This window comes from Aplysia californica, unplaced genomic scaffold (assembly GCF_000002075.1).
Source record: "Aplysia californica isolate F4 #8 unplaced genomic scaffold, AplCal3.0 scaffold00734, whole genome shotgun sequence".
NCBI lineage: Eukaryota > Metazoa > Mollusca > Gastropoda > Aplysiida > Aplysiidae > Aplysia > Aplysia californica.
The window spans coordinates 209,028-233,111 of record NW_004798004.1 but is presented as its reverse complement, the minus strand read 5'-3'; the positions used below and the strand labels follow the sequence as shown (position 1 = coordinate 233,111).

At 40.6% G+C, this 24,084-nt stretch overlaps 1 long non-coding RNA gene across 1 annotated transcript; it reads right to left on the bottom strand.

The window, feature by feature from the left end:
* Positions 1-11,832: 11,832 nt before the first annotated feature.
* LOC101852436 lies at positions 11,833-23,261 on the bottom strand. Its single transcript, XR_220991.3, has 6 exons — positions 22,810-23,261; positions 15,445-15,497; positions 14,457-14,501; positions 13,596-13,680; positions 13,031-13,083; positions 11,833-11,999 (listed from the first exon to the last, which is right to left on the bottom strand). It is a non-coding gene; the product is annotated as an uncharacterized LOC101852436 (long non-coding RNA).
* Between the last annotated feature and the right edge of the window lie 823 nt (positions 23,262-24,084).

Sequence of the window (24,084 nt, the reverse complement as noted above, 5' to 3'; positions counted from 1 at the left end):
TATAATATTATTTTTGTTGTTTATTGAAAGCAGTGAGTGGATCGGATTTCCTTTTTCTTCTTTTTTTGGGGGTAGAAGGGTAAGGGTTAGACAATCTCCTCCCTCTTCTGGCGTAACTCAATCTTCGCCATCCTAGCCAATGCTGTGGTTGAAGTTGCAGTGAAAGCCTGAGCGGCGAGGTTTCCTCACGTTCAAAATACTAAACAAATTGGGCTTTTTTTTTCTCTTGAAAAGAATAGATGGATTTGCCACGGCTGGTACGTTCCGCCACCTTAATCCGATTATGTCATTAGTGAAGAGATTTCGACCCCTTCTTTGGGGCTGATAAACGTTGTAAATTTTCTGTACCCAGCCCTTGTCATAATGCACATGTATTGGGAAATCCACAATATTTCAAGCAATACCAAAGATCGCATAATGTCTGGCTTGGGCACAGCATTGTAAGAGTGGCTATTCATGCTTGATGTGTCTACGTGGGTGCAGGGGCGTGTCATCAGTTGGGAGAAAAGTGCCGTGTAAGCACAAAAGAAATCAACCCTCCAGCCCCGCTCCTTAGTTTTTACATAATTACACATTTTGTATCTTAGCTGGGTACCCCGTTCGATGAACGGACTCAAAAGAATCGACCACGAAGTCATTGTGGAATCAGTGCGCACTGCTTGTGAGCGGAAGCATCACTTATTGTAAATACAATGGCGTCTTAGAAGACGGACTTAACAAAACTAACGGGAAAAAAAGAAAATTAAACAACAGTGACTTTAGATCCTTATTATAACTGTGCACCCTTCATATGATTCTGACACCATTAATTTTTTGAAATTCGAAAGTTAAGCGGTTCGGAAGTTTTAGACGACCAAAGAGATGTACTTTCAGAAATAATATTATATTAGCTATAACTATATAGATAGATGACACCATGTACGACAGTCACCTGTCTAAGATGACCATTTTAAACCTCGAGAGTTGGTGGCCGGCCGAGGCAGTTTCAATTGTGCGTGTACTTTGTTTCTATAAATGAATGCCTACGTTTAATGTGACTGTAGTTTTGCTTAGTAAGAGATTTTGTCCTTCCACTCACACAGATGTTGTTCAATGTATACACACATGTGCATGGGCGACAGATGCAGGGGTCTGGCCCCGATCCTCCACAGCCGTCGGAAATAGCTGCGTGTGTGGCTTAAATTTCATGTTCCAGGCGTGGGTTCATAAATTTAGACCATACCAAATACATCATAATCAGTGGCGTCGCGTGAGTTGCAGACAAGGTGGTGCATAATTGGAAAGTGAGCAAATGGGCAATAGGCTTAACTTAGTAGCTACTATTAAGATTTCTAGAGAAAGTCAATTAGAGTCTGCAGGAAATCCCGTAATCTACATATATCGATATGTACAACTGTTTCTAGATGAAACCGCATACAAGCTGCCATAAAGTGAAACAATACTAACAACTCACTATGCTCACAATCTGAGAAGATTTAAAGATTTCTAGTTACTTCGTGCAGCACCAGGACTTGCTACACAATAGAGGGAGACAACAGTTTCGATACCCGTTCTTCATTGAGTTACCGTAGACTCTACTAGTACTAGTGTAGTCTCGCGGAAACTTGGATCAAATTTTTAGCTTGCACCAAATTGGTGCTCCGAAGAGCAGTTTTATGCACCTTTCTTCTGGTGTGGGAAGAACGATGCCTAGATTTCTCTACAGTGACAAAAATAACGTTAGTGCAAAGATTTTGCTTGCTCCCAGCACACACTACCGCAAGCGGTGCGACGAGCATAAACTATCCTCGCCGTCTGTCTCTTTACTGGCGCAGCCAGCAGATGACGGATCGCAAGGATGTAGTAGGCCTTGTAGACCAAGAGCACTGACTGGTTTAGAACAATTTGAAAAAAGGGGTGGGGTGAAGGCCTGGGTTAGGTGGGGCGCTTGCACTAATTGCACCAATGGCGCCCCGCCACTGACATAATACCAGTACTTATATTATTATTTAATCCATCGGCCTGGGGCAGAATGAATATTTTAAAAATCTTTTTTCTTTTCATTTTCAAAGACATAATAATAATATCATATTTGACTTCAGACTCGTAATAGGGTCATTTTCATGTGGTTATAATAAGCACCATGCCGTTTTTTGTGTGTGTGTTTTAGTAGAGGTTTTACGGCGCTCGCAACTGCATAAAGTCATATGAGCGCCAGAAGATTAGAGGTGTTACAAGAGAGTAACAAACATAAAAAAGAAGGAGGGAAGATAAGGACGATAGATGTTTGATAGGAAAGAAGAAGCAAACCACACCAGAGCACCCGCCAACCAACCACTCCATGCCGGTTTGATGTTAAATAAAAATGCTATACATTGTATTGAGATTTTTAAAAATCTTTGCCACTATTGTGTGTGTGTGTGTGTGTGTGTGTGTGTGTGTGTGTGTGTGTGTGTGTGTGTGTGTGTGTGTGTGTGTGTGTGTGTGTGTGTGTGTGTGTTGAAACGCCGAACCAATGTGTCAGCATCTGGACAATGAAAATAGGATCGTATCTCATTTCAACTTAACCAGACAAATTTATCGACGATATAATTACATGTATTATATCCCCTCCCACGTGGGATACTCGCTGATAAAAACAATCAGGAAAAGACAAATGCAGTTTTTGGGACACCTGAATAGACATAAAAGTCTTGAACATCTAGCTCTCACTGGCAACTGGCAAAATTGAAGGCAAACGAGGCTGGCGTAGGCCCTGAGCAATCTCTTATATTAAGAGAACCTAAACAGGTGGGTAACGGGGAAAGATCACGCAACGAAACTTTTTAAAGAGAACCCGAGTAAATGAATGAATGGAGAACTGCTGTGATCGCCGATGTCTGCCACAGATCTTGCACTTGATGTTTATACCCTCAGGCGTGATTGCTGCGTGTATGATTTTGTTGGGGGTTTTCTAAGTTTTAGATCTAGTAACGTTTTACGGCGCTCGCAACTGCATAAAGTCACATGAGTGTCAAGTGGTGGATGTCAACAGACAAGTCCAAACAGGGAATCAGGCTTATTCTGCTCACCTCTCTATCCTCAACAGCACAAAGTCTGCTCCGACTATCAAGACACCCCGGAAATAGCAGTTCACTAGAGAGTGACAAACATACAAAAGAAGTAGAGGGAAAACAACGATAGTAAGGATGAGGAAGGAAAAAGCAGCAGTTCCCCCTATGTTGTTCCGGCACAGTATGACTAACTAGTATGACCATGACATTGATAAGTAAGCTAATTTACAATTCTTCTGTGCATAAGAGCATGTTAATATCCATCCTTTGGGTATGGTATGGTCTAAAGACAACTTCAATCAGTCGCACTGCCTTGGTTGGAGGGAGGGGGGGGCGTACATTTTTTAATAACCCGGGGCCTAGGCTCCAGGTGTCCATTGGCTCGTGAATATGATTAGGAGGGTCTCTCAAGTGTGCCATGTGGGCAAAAGTGGCCACAATGCAACAGACACAACACCCCAGTCTACCTCTACATGATGTTTTCAATCTCAATAAACTATTTATTCGTCCTCATCCCTTCAAAACTTTCTTACTTTTGCTCTTCGCAAGCCGAGAACATGATGTTCATGCTACATGTAACCTACATGCATGTAGCCTAGGCCTATTAGCTAGATCTATATATTCCTATATGTCGTAGTACACTGTACTTGATGTTGTTTTATTAATCGTTTTACGGCACATGCAACACAATTAGGTGTTACAGTTATAAGTAAGTAAAGTAAAGTTGTCCTCGCATCTGATCCGGACATTGGGATTTTGCTGTTGTGAGACAACTCCCTGGGCATTCGGCATTTTGTGGTAGTTGGTAGAATGGCTAGTTCCTTTCCACGCCGCCTTTACTTCCCCAACTCGAAGTCAAGTCCCCATTACAACTGCTGGGTGAGCAGGAGGAGGGGGGGGGGGATGTCCAGACCGGGACTTTCCTCTTACAAGTAAAGTTATAAAACGAAAAAAAGAGGAGATATAAAATTATAAGAACGACAGAAATTTGATAGGAAAGAATGAGCAAACTACAGCAGAACACCCGCCAACCTCACACAATGTACTTGTTTAGTAAGCCATATTGTAATAATATTATAATGAGTAATGAATAAAGGACAATACAATATCATTTAGATAGGACGTCTACAGAAGTTAGTTTAGCAAACCAGCGTATAGGGTGTAACGGTTAGGCGCCCCCGCTGTGGCACACAATGCACAGGTGAGTTCGATTCCCGCGGAGATGAGGGGGCACTTGATGAATTGAATATCCCTGGCTGCCTTTCTGCGGACACGTTGTATCCCTTTCAGCCCCAGTTGTCCCTGAAAGTGAAAAGCAGGACCAAAGCAGCCCCCCTCCTATATGATATAGATATTGTCCATGGGCCTCAGCCTTTTACATAAACCACATTTGTCTTTCTTTTTAAAAAAAATATTTGATCCGCAGACTACCGGTGTTCAAATTATTGGTAGCAGGTGGTGGCTGCTCGTTGCTTTCCTTTCTGTGGTGTACCCGTGAGTGTCGCTTACTCATCCTAATTACATGTACTAATCTTAATATTATATATTCAATTTCGAAGTAAAATGGGGCCGTCATCATAAACTATATTCACCATTATTATAAATGTACGTAATTATAACCCACAATCAGCCAATCCCCCGGTCAATGTCTAATTTTCAATTTCTAATAACGGTTTGGTTTTAGTTCTTAATCTTTCATCTGGCGGGCCCTGATTTCAGTCCCACATCCCCTCCCCCAATTCACGCAACAAACAAAAAAAGCATTTCATGAAGTCTAGTGTAGTAGGCCTACATGTACATACAACATGACGTATCAGTATTCTCAAAGGCAACCATGGGTTCATGGGGGACGAAAACTATTTAATACTATTACATGTATGTATTATTCCTGCTCGAAAATAGTTGAGTACATTACATTTTGCACTGTATTATAATTTTAAAAATCATCAATTTGTGCAGTGATACATTATAAGATAGACCATGGCCTACATCATAGAATATATTATTATTATGCAGTATGATACATGATACCGTCACAGGGTAATTCATCTGCACTAGTAATAGTAGTACGGTACATGTAGTTGTGTGGATTTAACCGTCCTCCAAACATAACCACATCACGTACATTTGATATGGTTACATGATGTATTGAAGAAACGGCAGAGTCTTCGATGTAACGTCCTTCTCCAATAGGACTAGCCAAAAGAAAAGAAGGCCATGAAAAATCCCAACAAACTAGCTTAAGGTCAATCGCATCAAGTTGGGGATTCCAACCATGGTCACCTGCACCAGCATATTGATAGTCGGGCTTGCTGCCAACTTTACTGATCTCAGCGCGCCCTCTTGCATCCATTTAGTCCGAGCGCCAAATGAAGAAGCTTGTTTTGTGTCATAAAGTTTTTTTCTTTGGTGATTCTAACTGTGTTTTCATTGCTGATTTCAAATCTAATGGGGGCCAAACGCTAAACTTTGGGCATTTTTGTCTAAAAGTGAAAATTCAAGATGACCGCCATAGAATTTCTAGTGAAAGATGTTGTGAGGGATATCATCCATTTAAAGACATAAAAATGTACAAACTTAATTAAACAGCATGCCGTGTAACAAAAGTAAACCACACTTGATGAAATACACATAAAATATTCGATGAAATGGAAACTAAAAAGAAAAAAAAACAAGATGGCCGACATCTAGCTTTCACAAATGTGCTGATCCGCAATACACTTGAAACTGTCGTATTAAAATCACTTAATTAAATTGTTTAACAGGGAGAAAACGCTGGGACTCTCGCCAGTGTCTGTTGCTAGTTCTCACGTAAAGAGTGACTGAATGGCGTCTGAAGACAGTTCATGTATCCTCACAGTCATTTATGGGGGGGGGGGGGGGGGCAATGACTGTCATTGGTACACGTTGTAGACGTTTTAGTGCAGGTTTATTGTGCTGTGCTGCATCTAGTTTTACAGCTGCAGCTGCTGCTGACCAGATAGAGAACTTCATCAAAAGCATTTACCACCTCGGCTGCCATACACACTCAATTGGATCCAGCTCAGGAGGAGATGGCTGCCCTGCCGCTTGCCACAGCACAGCCTGAAAGTGGGCTCGTTTGATGTGGGCCTGAAAACTTGCCATCGTCGGAGGAAGGCTACTCAGATTCGGGGGAATGTGTCTCTTTCTAGCAATCCTCTTGTAGAGATGATGGGCCATGATAGCGAGAACATCGGTGTCAACAGAAATGTCCCTCTGTCTTAATGGCAATTCGTTGATGACATCAGCTGCTTCACGATACAGAGTGTCTTGTTGAAGTTCAGACCCCATGTGTATAGGGAGTGGATCTGGTTCAGTGATGACAACATCTGTTCCTGGTGGAGGCTGCATGCTACAAAGACAAAGCACAATCATTTGTACCAGTTGTTCCTTGTTGGTTGTGACTTTCACTACTTTCAGCTTGGCACTTTGCTATGGCAAAGGCGACTCTTCAATCAGGTTGTACACACGACTTGCCCCCTTCTAGCGGGCGTTTGTACAGCAAGACTTTGTGCTCAGTCTGAAGTATGTGTCGAAGACCCCATGTGCCACTGGTGCTGATTGAACTCATGGCAAAATGGTGGCAACTACGGTAGTGATGAAAGCCGAGATTTGTCTTACCCGTCAACCAGCTTGATTTGATCAGACGTGGGTCCTTTCTTTGACAGAAAAAGCACTTCATGTGTAAGAGAGAGAGAGAGAGAGAGAGAGAGAGAGAGAGAGAGAGAGAGAGAGAGAGAGAGAGAGAGAGAGAGAGAGAGAGAGAGAGAGAGAGAGAGAGAGAGAGAGAGAGACGCATAAGAATGTGTATAAGAGTCAGTGAGTGTGCATGTTTATGTGGCACGAACCAGTCTTATCACATCATGTCCTCGTGGTGACGTAGCGTTCTTTGCTTCTACCGAGCGATAGACTTACGTGCATACATACTGACCAAGAACGTATGGATGACGGAACGCTCCAGTCGTTACAAGCGATTAGATCTAGATCTAGATCAAGGGCGTGACTGTTAAAAAAAAAAAAATCAAAATGTGCCATGCATCCCCCCTCCCACCTTTAAATATCTCCATCTCTCTTTCTACTTCGAAAAAATCATTTAGAATTCTTAAAAGCACACCCTTGCTTTAAAAAATAACCCAGGAAACACGGTGCATGTATTCGTGGATATCTGGTAGGCCTATTGCAGATAGTTCTCAATTTCTTAACATTCCAATAGTAGGCTACTACATTGTAGTGAATTCTACGCGTACATCATTGTTCATGTTTATTGCTCCAGTGTTGAAGAAAGGAACACTTTTATTTTGTTTTCAGGCCCTAAACACATCGTGCGACCTTCTGTGAGGATACTGTGATTGACGCTCAATTCTGTCAAATTTTGTTTTTAGTAGATTCTAATCTACATACATGTACATGGAGGTGTAATGTGACAGTGACGCGGCATTGTCTGCCAATGTCTCCATGCTTTATATTTGTTAGCGGAGTCACGAGGGGGGGGGGGGGGGGGGGACAGCAGGCGTGCTGTTGTGTACCTTTCGGTGCAGCCTGTGACATCACGGCAAGAGGAGCTGTTAGCGTTAGCACCCCCGCGCGAACCTTGGTCGACTCGTCCATGAGTAGCTCGGCAATCATTCTTGCATGATACGGGTAGAGATGGGCAAAATCCGGATAATTCTCAACGAAGCTTTATACGACTTCAGATTCTTAACTCTTTTTCCTGACCCGTTTGCCGAAGTGGGTGCTCCCATTTGTTGAAGTGATGCTAACCCGTTTGTAGAAGTGGTTCTAACCCATTTGTCGAAGCGGTTCATAACATATTTTTTGCCGAAGAGGTGGACTAACACATTTTCCGGATTTTGCTAAAGCGACTCATTGCCCAGCCCTAGATACGGGTTTGTGTATTTCAACCAGCAGAAAAAAAGTATGCCCATAAGATACAAGTTGGCACCCGACTGATATTGATATGAAGTCTTGAGACCCTACGGAAGCAGGGCTCTCAAACTAATTTGATTCATATAACGTACGGCCCATTACACAGGTACTACATTGTTGTTATGTGACAGATTGAGGAGAATCTGATGTCTGTTCTGCTGACAACGAAAGTACAGTAATAATAAATATACAATGTATATATATATATATATATGTAAGCTCACTTCCGCGAGGTATTTGCTACATAAAGTTCAACACTCCAACGTAATTATCATAATGTACGGTCAGATTTGGAGTGTTGAACTTTAGGAGCTGTCAGTGACAGTCTCACATTCAAAAGGTCACTGAGATAAATCTCGTATTGTTTTTTGTTTTAGTAGATCTAGAGGTTTTACGGCGCTCATATATGAGCACCAGAAGATTAGAGGTGTTACAAGAGAGTAACAAACATAAAAGAGGAGGGGAGATAAGGACGGTAGATGTTTGATAAGAAAGAAGCAAACCACACCAGAGCACCCGCCAACCACCTACTTGCCGAAGCTTGGATGTTATGTTGTAGTAGAGGTTTTACGGCGCTCGCAACTGCATAAGGTCATATGAGCGCCAGAAGATTAGAAGAGATTACAAGAGAGTAACATACTATACACAAAAAAAGAAGGAGGGGAGACTGAGATGTACACTATTGGCACTAAGATACAGTACGCCCCTCTCTCGCCTTGCTGCGCGATTCCCACATTCGACAGCGGCGTCCGCCATGTTTCAGTTGGCGACTTTGCGAGCTGTGTGAAGGAATTCAAGCTAAGGGGATCCACTGGTCAGATCAGTAAAAATTTTGAAAAAATATCAGTTTTCGGATTTTGGAGTATCTTAATAGATATCAATATCAAGGATCCATCTTTAGAAGCCTAATTCCTTAATCAAACTTATAAATAGCCGGAAAATGCATTTAAGAGAGGTAGCAATGTAGGAAAATCTTCACCAAAAATTTTCTCTCTTTGCAGTTTTCCCAGAATTGTTTATCTGACCAGGTTGCAAAACTATATTGAGTAGATCTCAGAAAGTTATTGTCAGAAGTGTTTCACATTTGGACACAATCTTTTATACACATTTCTCTATAACTTTACAGGAGCATTTTTGCTGTTTATGGTAACATTTGGAATTTTAGGCCTGTTTTATTTTACAAAATCTTAAAACATTGGAGACCTGAATGTGGTGCATAGCAAGGACTGCAAGGCTCACAAGTCAGTACAGAAAATTCAAATTTGGCTCTGTAAGGTTGTTCTACCTACCAACAGTAATCGCCATGCCAAATATTAGGCTTCTATCTTGATGAGTGTTGATGATTGACAAAATATAAAATTGGTTTTAAAAATGCTGAATCAATCCTTTATTTTTGATGGCTCGAGATTATTATTGCTAAAATCTTGAATTTTTTGCTTGGTAACCTTTTTTTGTACTATGTCACCCCCTTTGATGCAGAAAAGCAAGCGTTAGACCAAAAAGTATAGCATTTGGGTGTTGACCATAGCTACACCCCCCTAAAGCAAAAGGGCTAAGCATGTTTTCTCTCTCCCTCATACGCGATAGGCGAGGCTTGATCCTTGAAAATTTTTTTTTACATGGGCGCCGTGGCGCACTATCTAGGTTCAGTGGCGGTGGGTGGACCAAAATTTGGGTGGGGTTTAGGTTGCTTCCAGTTCTTTATCACCAAATAGCAAGCTAAAAGAACTAAACAGAGATGATTTTTCTATACTCACGGTGAGCCACTGCATTTAGAGAACCATTCAAACGAGATGAGTTACCTTTGTTTTCCATCTCTTTGTTCTTAGTTTAATTTTTGTTGATGGTGGGGACGAAGCTGATTCACCTCCAAATTTCCTCTAATTAATTTTCATGTGATGAAAAAGTTGCCTTAAAAGTAGTTCGGCCTCATGTATAACTGTTAAATCGAAGCGGCACAAACAAAAACAAGCACACACAGCACTTCAAACATAATTACTTCTATGAGCTGGATTGGGCCGAGTAGTTGAGAAAGTTGAACGCACCTGACAACGAACCAATGAGCGCAATAGGTAGGCTATATGTATCACTGGGGGAAAGTGTGTCGTAAATCCTGTTATAACGAGAGGGAGAGGACCGGAGCAAAATGTCCGTTAGCAGGATTCTCGCTATAAAGGGATCCAGTAATAAATTCAAGGGAAACTAAAGAAGGCCAAATCTATGATTTTGCGGTTCTGTTTATTTCCTTTTGATATCTCCCCTGATGAAGATTTGGTTTCAACATGACCTTTAGGTCTTACTTGATCAAAAATCGAATCAGGTTCCTTTCTCTAGTGCTAGATCTAGCGATGTTGACTGACAGCTCAGCGTTGGCGATCAGAAAAAAAAGGCTCTCGGCTAACTCGCCCGCCGTGTTTTCCCCCCACCCCACCACACCCTGTGGTGCATTCCGTCACTCATCATTCGCTCCACCCACCACATTGCTGTGACCTCTCTATCCTCGCATCGGAGAAGTGAGAGGCATGGTAGGCCTTGATAATCTAAACTAGGCTTACACTGGCCTATCACGTGATGCGTTCTGCTTGTCTGCGCATGCCACACGCTCCCTACTCTCGCACCGGCCTTCATTGTTGACACACATTGGCTCTCCCATTCTTTGTTTCGCTAGATCACCAACAAGTTTCTCAACTGGCGAAGTTTTTTAATCATGTATAATTGGCCTATGCACTGTGCACAGCAGCAGCAATATTCCGCTATAACAGACTCGCATATTTGATCGCGCTATAGCTATAGCAGTATTTTATTTACAAACGTAAAGAAGAGAAAAAAAAACAGGGTTTTAGAATAATGTCTTTATAACAGACTTTTCGTTTTTTCCGAACTCATTATAAGTGGACTCCACTGTAAAAATAACTCGGATTCAAAAAGCACCAGTGAGCTCGGATTCAACGAGGTCGCTTCCACTCCAGGCTTCACTCATTTTTCCCACAGAACGAACTTTATCTATTCCCGGAAACCATCCATTGCACCTGCACCGTGAGCCATTATTCACTTAGCCGACTGCATGCGACCAATCCGCGGCCTTTTTCATTCCAATACACGCACATGTCTACTCTGACGTGTGTCGGGGTCGGATGGGTGGCCTGCACACGTGTGACTGTGTATGTGGGGGGGGGGGGGGGGGGGGCACTAGCTGTTCAGGCTTTTGTCGCAGATACCAATGCGTTTGCCTTTTTTCCCCCTTGGCAACTGATCATTTTTACAATGATTTAGCTAGTTTTGACGTAGAACTACGTAATGAATTGTGCGCTGGTCTATGGAATTCTAAAGTTGCCGTATGCTAGGCTCTACACAGCAACACAACTGTTTGGTAAACAATCGAGATGACACATGTGTGTGCATTTGAATGAATCAGTCTTTTTTTTTTTTACACGGCTCATATTAATATTAAGTTATTTCAGGTAGGCCTACTACTTGTGACTTCTCTTTATACATTACTTGCTCAGTGCCTGTAATTATCTACACAAAACCTTGTGTTTGCTATAACGAACACTCGGATTCAACGAGATTTTAGGTCAGGCCCGGCGACCTCGTTGAATCCGAGTTTCACTGTATAACAGACACTATGGGCACTGGAATGCAAATGCCATTAGTCTACAGAATTAGTCTTGTACAGATTGCAAGGACACTGCTGACAAACCCCCCCATGACACAAACAAACAATAAGAGAATGACAGACAGGAAAAGAAATTGGAAGTGAACAGATATATTCATTTTACACCGTAAGGTTTTACAAGCCCAATCATCAGCAACTTACTAAGAATCTACAAAGGGAAAAAAAAAACAGCACAAATTTAAGTTAACGCACCCAATTTTTATTTTCATCAGATTCAAATTTTCTGATTTTAAAAAATAAATAAAAAATGAATGCACAATGTCATCATGGGAGTATTGGAATTGGAGTGACAAAGACTGCTGTCATCACAAAGGTCCATAGTTCCTGGCGTCATTGAGCTGGACCTGTGAACAGATCAGATACAAAACTGAGAACAGAATAACAGTCCCCTCCCTCGCCAGTTTGTTCAACATATAATATCACTATAATCTGATATGATTATAATGATATAAATCAACGAGGAATATCTGTGTCTCAGAATAGACATTCTTCATAATGACTCAGTAAGAGAGAGTTCAGTTTTTCTTCATAGACACAGTGAGTAAAGTAAAATACACAAAGAAATGGCCACATCCCCTTGGCTTAGCCGTTCAGGAAAATAGAAATGTTTGAACTAGCATGGGCGTGCGCATATTTTGTGAACCCAAACAAAAAGCAAGACCATACTATACACCCAACCCATGCCCAACCATCCTGTAAAAATCTGGTCATGGGAGAACTAGAAATTTTATTTACATCAAAACTGTAAGTTCTTTTTCTTTCAAAATCTTTATTTGACAGTTTATAGATCAGGGATAAAAAATGGCTGCTGACCAAAAAAGCCTGAAATTTGAAAAGTCCATAACATCTTAGGACGAGTCTGACGGTAACTGCTTTGTTCAGAGAAAACTTTTTCCACGTGTAGGCCTACTGTCCAGCAGCCGATCCAATATGCCCTCTTTTGAACTTTGTCTTTAACTGTATTTTTTGTCAGTAAGTTCCGCTCACAGTAAGCAACTGGAAAATGTTCAATAGCCTGACGGAAAAAATATCCATGATGTATCTTCAGGATTTATCTCATTGTCATCTTCAAACATTACAAAATATAAAGAAAAAAAACACTTCAATTTCCAAGTTAACAACTTAAGTTTGTTTTTCCTTAGCCCAGAATTAAAGATTCAACAAACAGTAAAAGAATAATTTGCACTGGTTACAATTAAACAGAGCTGTGATCACTATCCAGATTCATCAGAAAAAAGTGGAACGGATGATGATGTATTCATTGATATTCTCATGTGGTAGAATCATTTCCTTCATCATTTGAATCTGGGAGGTATATCAATAAAAAGGGCCACTAAGATTTAAGCAATGGTATTCTAATGTTAGAATCTCTTACCAATATTCAGTCTAAATTCCACGAAGACACCAGGAGCCAAAGTCAGTTCCTACCTGGAAAACAAAAATACAACAAATCAAACATCCAAGGTTAAAATCTAAAGACCATAATGGTGCAGAACAGAAACAATGCTACGGGGGTGGGTGGGCGGGCCCAAAAAAAGACACAAAAGCGCACAGTAACCAAATCTTTAAGTCAAGACTGTACCTTACTAAATACAGCTTATGGCAATTTATGGGAAAGACCACAAGTAGCAGAAAACCATGTGTTCACCTTACAGATATTAACTTATGTGTCTGAATACAACATTTCATAGACCTAAGGTAAAGACAGTTTGATCTAGTGTCCTTAGTATTTATCATAAAATATGTATGTTGCGCTGGAAACAGGTGACAAAACCTAAACTTACGGAACTTGGAAAACAGATTCATCAGAATTTAGTGGAACGGATGATGATTTATTCATTGAATCTCATGTGGTAGAATCATATAATTCATCATGTGAATCTGCAAGTTATATCATTCAGGGTAAAAATTTAGAACTTTAAAAATAAAAAAATGATTACCTGTCAATGGCAAACGCCAAGTATCCTGTATGAGACCAGATGTTGATATCATACTGCCGTGGACTTTTCTTTCCTTTACACCACCCTAAACAAAAGACAAAAGCAAGCCATGCCAGAAATCAAATTTCCATTTTATTCTAAAAGCATTCAATATAGGATCAAAAATACTCTCATAACAAGTCCAGAAATTTTTACTGCAGGCCAAATCAGTATGAACAATCATCACAAAAATCAGAGAGATTCCCATTTGTTTGTTTCATCATCATGTTTGACCAAACAGTTACGATGAGTTTTTTAATTTCATTCAAATTAATCACCAAACCTAATTTCCTATGATCACCGCTATCGTTTCAGAGCACACGTTCCACAGAAGCAGAATAAAAATTTTTTTTTTTTAAAGCATGAGATCTATCATCAAAGGAGCACAGAATGGTTAACACTTAACTCAATTTGTCTAAAACAAAAAATAAATCTAAACCATGAAACCACTATCAATGTATGTAAGATTTAGAAAACCACTATCAATGTATGTAAGATTTAGAAAACAGCAACAAACATTTCAAAACACATTCAACTGAACCAGTGTTGAAATGAAGACGGTGATGAACAAATTAGAATGGGATCTTTAAACCACCCAACCCACCTAGAGCTTTTCATTTACAAAAGACGAAAGATTTTTTTTTACTTTAAAGCAAGTGCATTCACTGCAAATTGAACAATAATGAAAAAATTATTTACATATATTACTCAGCCACATCAGATAGGGGCGAAAATAAATTCAACACAAAAATCTGAAAACTTTCAATCATCATTTGTGGCTCAATGTACGGCGCTAAAGGAAACAAAAAAGTGACAGCTTACCAGTATTCAGAAGTCACGTCACTGAAGTAGGAATTTGACACATCCCTGAAAAATAAGAAAAATTTATAGTGACATCATAATGACAAAAATAGTTGCAAAGTAAACATCTTTCACATTCAATCGAAAACAAAAACTTAAGTTGACCACACAGTGCATCTGCTGAGACCATATCAGATAGGGGCGAAATTAAATTCAGCATATTTTGATCTGAATGTACTAATTCAATCATCACATATGGTTCGAACAGACAAGTTTTCCTGTACTAAACCAGAAATAAAGTATCTGAAAAACTGACGTAATTGGTTTCATTGAATGTAACAAAGGGACATTTTTAAATGCTTAGTGAACAAATGAAACGAAAAAATATACAGAACAAAAATTGACCTGACACGGTCTATGCAACTGATCAACTTTCAATCAGAAGTGCACATATTAAAACATGCATAAAATTTAAAAAGCTAACAATATTTTATTTTATAATACAAAAAAACAAAACCCAAAAAAAGGGAGCGGGGCAAGTAGTTGCCAGAATGCTGTCAAAATCTCACAATGTAACATACCTTACCAGGACAGTGGGATACTAAACTGTGTAAAAAGCTTTGGTCTTACCTAAACATGTTGGCAAGTATACTCAAAAGTAAATTTATTTTTCAGTGGAGCTGACAGTCAACCCATAAAAGGAGAAAAAGGCAGAAATGCAAAACAAAGCACATTGCCAGTTCATTGGGAAAATATAAAACATCCAGCAGTTAAACAGCTGCGGTCAAAACTCCTGAATATCTCAGACATCAAAACTGTCAGTCACATGGATCAGGTGAACTATGCCTTGGATATCATCACAGAAAAAACCCAGGAGTATTGACAGAGTACCATTTCTGGGTACATGTATCAGTAGTGGGTCATTGCATAGATACCACTATCAGAGCAACAAGTTCACATGAATGGGACGGTACAGTGAAGGGTGCAGATTTTTTTTTTAAAGTCTTACCTCAAGATTGAATGATCAACCTGCGCCTGACTGGTGCAAATGACATCATTTACCTATGGATGAAAGAATACATTTCTCAGTGAACTTCAATAGTAACAAAAAATGGGAACATTGTTAGATAGAACAGGGCAGTGTTTTACTTGAATTTTTTTTATCAAATCTTATACTTTTAAAACGACAAGAAAGTATATTTAAAATCCTACCCAAGATTGCCTGAACATCTCAGATAATTCAAAGTGTCAGTCACATAACTCAGGTGAACTATGCCTTGTGTATCATCATAGCAAAAGGTTCAGGAAAACACAAAACATTGTCATCTTGCCTTGAGAGTAAGATTTAGAACAGCTAAATCATCCAAACAGCATACCCCCACCACCCATCTCAGAAAAACAAGGTATACGTTAGCACATAAAAAAAAGCTCTTATAATTGCCCAAAGTTTGGTGACTTTAAAATCTTGAGTGTCCTTGGAAACCGCAAGTTTACATTTTATATGCCTTTCATCAACATTCAGTAAAATCCACACTGAAATCTGTTTTTAAACGGACATTTAGGTGGTGGGGATACAAATTGACCAACAAGTAAAAAGATGCCCTTCCAATTTCATTATTTTGGTGAGCGCGTTATTAATTATTGCCATGATACAACAAATATGCCTAGTTGTACCTGAAAGTTTGATAATACACTGGCTGAAGGACAAGCCAAGTCATAACTTATTAGAAACAAAGCTCACAAGAAAAAGAAAAAATTAGCAATGCTTTCCTCAGAACAGATAAAGAATCATTGATTATCATATGTCCCTATCTTATATATCATCATTGGAAAGCATTTCTGCTGATCAAACATGTCTTGATGGTTAGTAGAATTATTACCCTCAACAGTTGACTGTTGAATTGAATACAATATGGGCTAAATGAACTGCTAATACAAATACTGAATGTCACCTCAGGACTGAAACATTTAAATTAGGAAGAATTCAATAAGATCTTCCCTATTTGTAATACATGTACTTGACATCGATCATTGAGACATATCATATTTTTTTTTACAAACAACAAATATGCCTAGTAGTATCTGAAAATTTGAAAATAAACTGGCTGAAGAAGGACAAGCCAAGTCATAACGTATAAGAAACAAAGCTCACAAGAAAAAGAAAAAAATAGCAATACTTTCCTCAGAACAGATAAAGAATCATTGATTATCATATGTCCCTATCTTATGTATCATCATTGGGAAAGCATTACTGCTGATCAAACGTCTTGATGGTTAGTAGAATTACTACACTCAACAGTTGATTTTAGAATTGAACACAATATGGGCTAAATGAACTGCTAATACAAATATTGAATGTCACCTCCGGACTCCACATTTAAATTAGGAAGACTTAGAATTCAATAAGATCTACCCTATTTGTAATATAGTGGAGTCCACTTATAACGAGTCCTGAAACAATGAGAAGTCTGTTATAAAGACACTATTCTAAAACCCCGTTTTCCCCCCTTCTTTATCTTTGTAAATAAAATACTGCTATAGCGCCATCGGACAAACACAGGAGTCGGTTATAGCGGAATATTGCTGCTGCTGTGCACAGGCCAGTTATATAATATATAAACCTCGCCAGTTGAGAAACGTGGTGATCTAGCGAAACCTAGGAGCTTGCGTCAACTCCTTGACTCCTTGAGCGAAACAAAGAATAGGAGAGCCCACGTTTGCAAACAATGAAGGCCGGAGCGAATGAGTGGGGAGGATGTGGTAAGCGCAGACAAGCAGAACGCATCGTTTGATAGGCCAGCCTAGTCTAGATTATCTAGGCCTACCACAACCCATTTCCTCACTTCTCCGATGCGGGGATAGAGAGGTCACAATGCTGTGACGGATGGAGTGAATGTGTAGAAACGTGTGCAAGCAGACGAAACACATCACGGGGCGTGGTGTGGTGTGGTGGGGGACAACACAGCGGGCGAGTTAGCCCAGAGCGCATTCTTTCTGATCACCAACGCATGCTGTCAACATCGCTAGTGCTAGAGGCTAGAGAAAGAAGCCGGATTCGATTTTTGATCAAGTAAGATCAAGAGGTCATGTTGAATGAACAATGTCATCATCAGGGGAGATAACAAAAAGAAATAAACAGAACACCAAACTCATAGATTAGGCCTACTTTATTATTTCCGTTGAATTTATTACTGGATTCCTTATAACGAGAATCCTAGTATAACGGACATTTCGCACCGGTCCCCTCTCTCTCTCGTTATAACAGGATTCCACTGTACATGTACTTGACATTGATTGATCATTGAGACCTATCATATTTTACAAGAAGATGCATCATTCAAAGTTGCTACTCGCTGATGAGTTATATTTTTACCCCATGTTCATCAGGTCTCATAAACTAATAATTTGTGGTGGATATAAAGTCAAAATTTGTGAAAGGAGATAAAAATGAACAAAAACAGTGCTTTAGAATATCTAAGCTCGAGAAGGGTCCATGAGTAAAATAATACCAAAGTAGAGTTAAAGGTCTTTTAAAACAAAATTTTGTGTCTCAGAGATTTATTCACATCAGTGTTTCAGTGAGAGAGTTCAAAAATATCATCATCGACACAAACAGGTCAGATCAGATCTAACAGATCAGTGTGACAAGTCTCCAGGACCCTTGTAAGACTAGGATTATGATTTATGGGGGGGGGGGGCTGTTTTAAACCATAATTTCATACTTTGCAGTTTTAGATTTAAAATTATCTTGAAAATAATTGATTTGAGACAGGTTTAGCGGCTTTATGTGCGATCTGCAGCAAACAATACTGCTGTTTGATCCCCGAAGCAGTGCATCTGTGTGCAGGAGTAAAAGTAAAAATTTACTGAGTGCCCCCTGTATTCCCCCATAATTTGATGAGGGTTTTAGTGGCCATTATGTGTTCTGCAGGTTCGTGTAGTGCTACAAAAGTGACCAATACTGCTCCCGCCTTTATGAAAGAACACAAACCATCTTGGTCTAGATCTAGTAGTGTAAAGCAGCCATTCCATATCTACTTCTTGATTATGTTCTTTACTTTATTTGCATTCCGTATTTTCAACCAATCGCGATTTTGTGGCATGCCCTCGTTGGGGCAACTTCCGACAGCTGTTGATGCAAATTCGACCCCTGCATGGGGCAAGTTCGACAGTGGGCAGATAGGCCTATCTTCAACAGTATTGGGTCCTGCCTTATTCAACTTATTGTGTCCCATCACCTCTCTCGGGATAATCCGCCGGATGTCCGCCTACAGTTTGAGCTGCATTTCTTATTACATGTTACGATTGGCCGTAATTACACGTACAGGTTTCTGGGCCGTACGGCCTATCGTAACGTGTAATAAGAAATGCGGCTCAAACCGTAGGCGAATGGCCGGCCGGATGAAAAAAAACCCATAGCCGTTGCCTGCAGACCTGTCACTCAATGAAACCTCAAAATCAGGATCTCAGGGAGAACAAAATCAGGATTTGGTGAAAAAAATCGGGATCAACAGCAAATCACCAAGGTGACTGCCAAAGTTGACTTAAAATTTTTCCAAGGGTGTCCATAAATTACTTGGCCTATATGCCCTCTGGGTGTCTTTGTTTGCGTGCGTGTGTGTGTGTGTGCAAGTTATTTTTTTGTAAATCCTGAAGAATCACGCCAAGTTCAAGCACTCCTATTCCAAGTGTCTATACACCCCCCCCCCCCAAGTCCAGACATACATGAACTTACGCTGACCCCATCAACGGATGGTCCTCGACACGCAGCACTCACACGGCGGTGTCATGTCACGGGTTGCGAATGGGCGATTGAAACAATTTTTCTAACGGGTCCGACTAACTTCGCGTTCACAGCAAACACACGGATGAGCAACAGTCGTTCTACTTCTAGGATAACAATGGCGGCAACCGACCAAATGTACCAACAAATCTCTTATCCCTCATAATCATATTGCGTTCAGACTAAAGCAATGACGACGGCCATATGTTGGTCTTGTCAGTGCAGTTACATGTAGTTGTGCAAAGGTTAGAAAGACTGTCGCTCGGAATGTTTGATGTGAACGCGCAGTTACCACACCTCGGACAAGGCTTGTTTGAAAGTAACAGCGGAACTATGAAAATTATCAATTATATTTATGTCCCAAATTGTAACAGTTACCAGGCTACCATCGGAGAATTTTTAGTGCGGGAAAAGATCACACACAACTTGGGCCAAGTCAACTACTAAATGCGGCAACGATATTTCGGGGAATAGTGCTCAGAGTTCCTACTGACAAAAAGTTCAACGGGTGCTTCCTGCGACAAAGCTTTTAGAAAAATCCAGCACAACAGCAGACTGGGACAAACAATCGGGATACACGCGATCGAAATTGGGATGCGCGAGTCTTGAGATCTGGGGGAAAAATCGGAATATAATCCAGACTAAATCGGGATGAGTGGCAGGTGAATTTGACGTCCAGCCATCTGGCCTTGGAAGTTTGCTGAGCCGGGGACAACTGAACTAATTTCAAAATTGACTTTCTGTCTATTGCCACCGAGTAAATTAGAGCTCTTTTGCGTTTGTGGGTAGATCTAGCTTATTGTGCTCGAGTGCTCGGTGTTGTGCGTTCGCCTGTGTGTGTCTTTTCCTGACCCCAGTACCCCGATTTATGTTCCCCGATATAACGTGAATTTCTGCTTGAGTTTGTGTGCGTTTGTGACCTTCTAGGCCTACTTCTAGAATTTCCTGTGTTGGTTCTACACCAAAATGCAGGCTAAGGCTAGCCTAGATCTAGATACGTCTCATTGAAACACGCCAAGTTGGTACCTTAGCTCTGCACTAGATGCTCGTCCAATGAAATTAGTTGAGACAAATTGACCCAACACATTATGTAGCAATGCCAATCGGGCTTTCCCGCGCGGCGAAAATTTGGTCCCCGTTTGCGGGTCGTTTTGCGGACCCGGCCGAAGCGTAGGTGACTAACTTTGTCAACCTCGGTCTGCTCTATTTCCGAACCAATCCGAATGAAACTCGGCAACCAATCAGAAAATAGGGCAAACTAAGGAAGAGGCTAGCCGTACTTAATGACGGCTAGACTGGCAGTCTAGCCGTACTTAAGTAAGGCTAGACTCAGTCTAGCCGTACTTATTCTTAATATGATGGCTAGACTGACCATTTACAAAAAATAGGCCTACTGAATTGTAAATATACATTTTTAGTGTACAGTACCTAAAGTATTTGTATTTGAGACAAAACCAGGTTCCTTAATGACAGTGTATGTATTTTAAACCTCCTGTTTTCTAATGTAAATAGGGCCTAAGATAAGTACGGCTAGACTGTCAGTCTAGCCGTACTTAATATTGATGGCTGAATTGTAAATGAAAATTTTAGTTTGCAATGCCTAAAGTATTTGTATTTCAGACAAAACCAAAAGGTGCCTTACTGACTTGCATGTATTTGAACCTGAATAATAACTAGATCTAGATCTCATGAGACCTGTGTACTTAACAGGATTGAGTCGATTGGGCCAAACCTAGATCTAGATCTAAGTACGGCTAGACTGGCAGTCTAGCCGTACTTGAGTCGATTGGGCCAAACCTAGATCTAGATCTAAGTACGGCTAGACTCTCAGTCAAGCCGTACTTAAGTACGGCTAGCCACTTCGGCAAACTAATGATATGTGGACGAAGTTCGTACACATAAATTAACCAATACTTTTGGTGTCACGATCACTTTCGTATCGGGTACACCGAAAACTATAGGCCTAAGGAGTTTGAATTTCAACGCCGAGATGATAATAGATCTATCCATCCTCTATAGTGTGCTCAAATTTGAACGTTCTGTGTCAAGTAGTTGTTTAGACCCGATCAAATAGGCACGACTACCCCCCTATCCAAAGCGGCTTCGCATGGAGACCGGCCATTTTCCCCTCACTCGCGGAAAATGTATGTGACCTACAAATCCCCGCATGACTATTCCTTGAAATAGGGCAATGGCGGGCCTTCGCATCCAGTTGTTTTTCTCTCTGTTCCCCTATAACATCGCGATGGGGGTATTCCGAGGCGAGGTTATCTCATCTCGGGGTGTTCGCGTCTCAACGGGGAAAAAGAATTTTTAATTGTACGGCATGCTAGATTGAATTAACTTACTCTTACGGTTGGCATGGTCTAAAGTCATCATAAAAAGCTTTGCAATTATTTAGTCACGCTGCCGACATATAGGCTATTCTTGAAGATCCCAAGTTGTGATACGATGCTATAAATAAAATGGACTCATCCCGACACCCCTTTTTCGCAATATCGTAATATGTACACCAAAATTTTAATTATAACAAAATAACTACGAAATGGGTAGTAAATCTGACTGCAGAATTTGGCAGAAATGATTTCTACACCCAAAAACACACGGGTAGCCAAGTTTCTCTCTAACACTCCAATTAGTTACAGAGATATCGTCGATTTTCTTACAGAATCTGTTAACTGCGTGGTCCACTTTTTAGGAGTATTCTCCTATATGTAGGTCATCCATATTTTGCCGACCTTTACAACCCCATAACTTTTTTATTTATGAACCGATTCTTAACTCTAGTCCTGCGGGGTTAAACGGAAGAGGGCTCTTATCGATCAATGACCCACTTACGTTGCCCGCGAGCTGTGCCGCGGTCAGACACCGGTCACGCGAGCGTGCCGCAGCAGGTCAGGGAAATACCATCTTTCACAGCAAGGAAGTGGCTATTCTCACCCCTGGTGAGAATAGAAATACGATCGACCTCTCACCCCGGGTGAGACTTGCCACCGTACTTCTCCCCTCTTTCTCTCTGTCTCTTTCTGAATACTGTCTATCGGTGTGGACGATCAAATTGACCAAAACAAAGTTTAAAAATTATGTTAAAACAAAAGTAAAAATTAATCTGGTTGTCTACAAAGATGCTACGGCTATTTAACTTTTCGAATCGAGCCGAACTACGCGGGTCGCCATTTTGTTTTGCCCGGAAGTTCTCGCGCTACTCCTCTCTCTCTCTCTTCACTGCCCACAGACAAAATTGTACGCTTTTAGTAAGCTACAGTTGTAATGGAACGTTTGTTCACGGCACAGAATTCTACAATTTTTCTGTTATCACAGTGTAGAATTCTGTGGTTTAGGGTGAACGCAAAATTTGTTGGCCTAGAATCTAGATCTAGATCTAGATTTAGATCTAGGCTATAACGGTGAACGCGCACCGGGTGAGAATAGCCAAAAGACTCGCCTGCACTAGATTCTAGATCTAGAGTCTACAGACTTGACACCGCTTCACTCGGTGGCAATTGACAAAAAGGTCAATTGACGCTACCTAATTAAAAATAGAGTCTAGATCTATGTGTGCCTTGCCATGCACTTTGTAATAAATCTTACCTGATTAGAAGGCCATAGATCATCTAGATTCTAGATCTACTGAAAGCTCATCGTGGTGCTGATACCGGCAGACCGCATGGTGCTGATACCGGCAGACCGCATGGTGCTGATACCGGCAGACCGCATGGTGCTGATATCGATATCGTCGTCAGACTGTATGCCGCAAGGTAGTGACAGTGATACCGGCAGCCTGCAGATTCCGCTTCATTTTGCTTCTTGTTGGTGTCATGGTGATACATGGTCATGGTGCATAAAGTGTGAACTCAAAGCATCAAGAAGGCGTGGTCGACCTGTAGTTCCTTTTACATGCATTAGGCCTACTGCAGCAGAGTCCGTCTGACACCACTGCCGGCGTTGGGCGTTGGCGTTCGGTTACTGGCCGACCGCGTGCGTCTACATGGGAAGAAAGAAAGAGAGAGGACTAGGCTAGACTAGAAGGCAAGGAAGAAATTTGGTTTGCAATAATTTCATTGGCACAATTTCCTCCTTCCGGCTTCCGGTAGGCCAAGTGTTTACCTGGTATTTGATCAGCTTTCCCATTTTAAAAGCTTTCAAATACTTTTGGATAGTGTATGTCTCTATAGGTGAATAGCCTATGGGAAGTTTTGTAAATATTCTTATAATATGAAATCACCAGGCTATCATTCTAGGTGGTAGATTCTTCATCCATTCTTTTTTAAAGTTTGATTTTCGATTTTCTTTTTGACCTGCTGATATGAAAATGTCGAAAGTTGAAATTACCATTTGGCAACCAAAAATTTACTGTAAAACTCTGGCAGCTTGCATTGTTGGCTATTGATTGGCCTGTTGGCTTGGCTGGGTCTGTTTTAATCCAGACGCTCACAATAGTATAAAAAAGTGTGGATTTTTATTTTAATATAGATATCTACATGTATTTGTTTTTCTTGAAATTCAACTTTTGCTTGTTTCGGTAGGCGTTTTACTGCACTTCCAATACTATTAGTATTAGATCCAGATCGAGGTGCTACAAGAGTGAATAATTTTAAGTCTCTATTAAGTGACACCTTTATTATATGGACAAAATTGAGAAAACGTTTTATATAAATTAGATCTAGTTCTTCTCAAAGACAGCAGAAAATTTTTAATACTGTGATATATAGATAATATAGCGATTTTGTACTTTTGAAAAATAAAGAAAGCCTGTAAGGATGAACAAATTCATTGTTTCTATGTAAGGCCCTAAGGGCCGTCAAAGTACATTGTGTACTTGTATGCCGCTTGGTCTTGGTCTATATCGAGTTGTTTTGTTGGGGG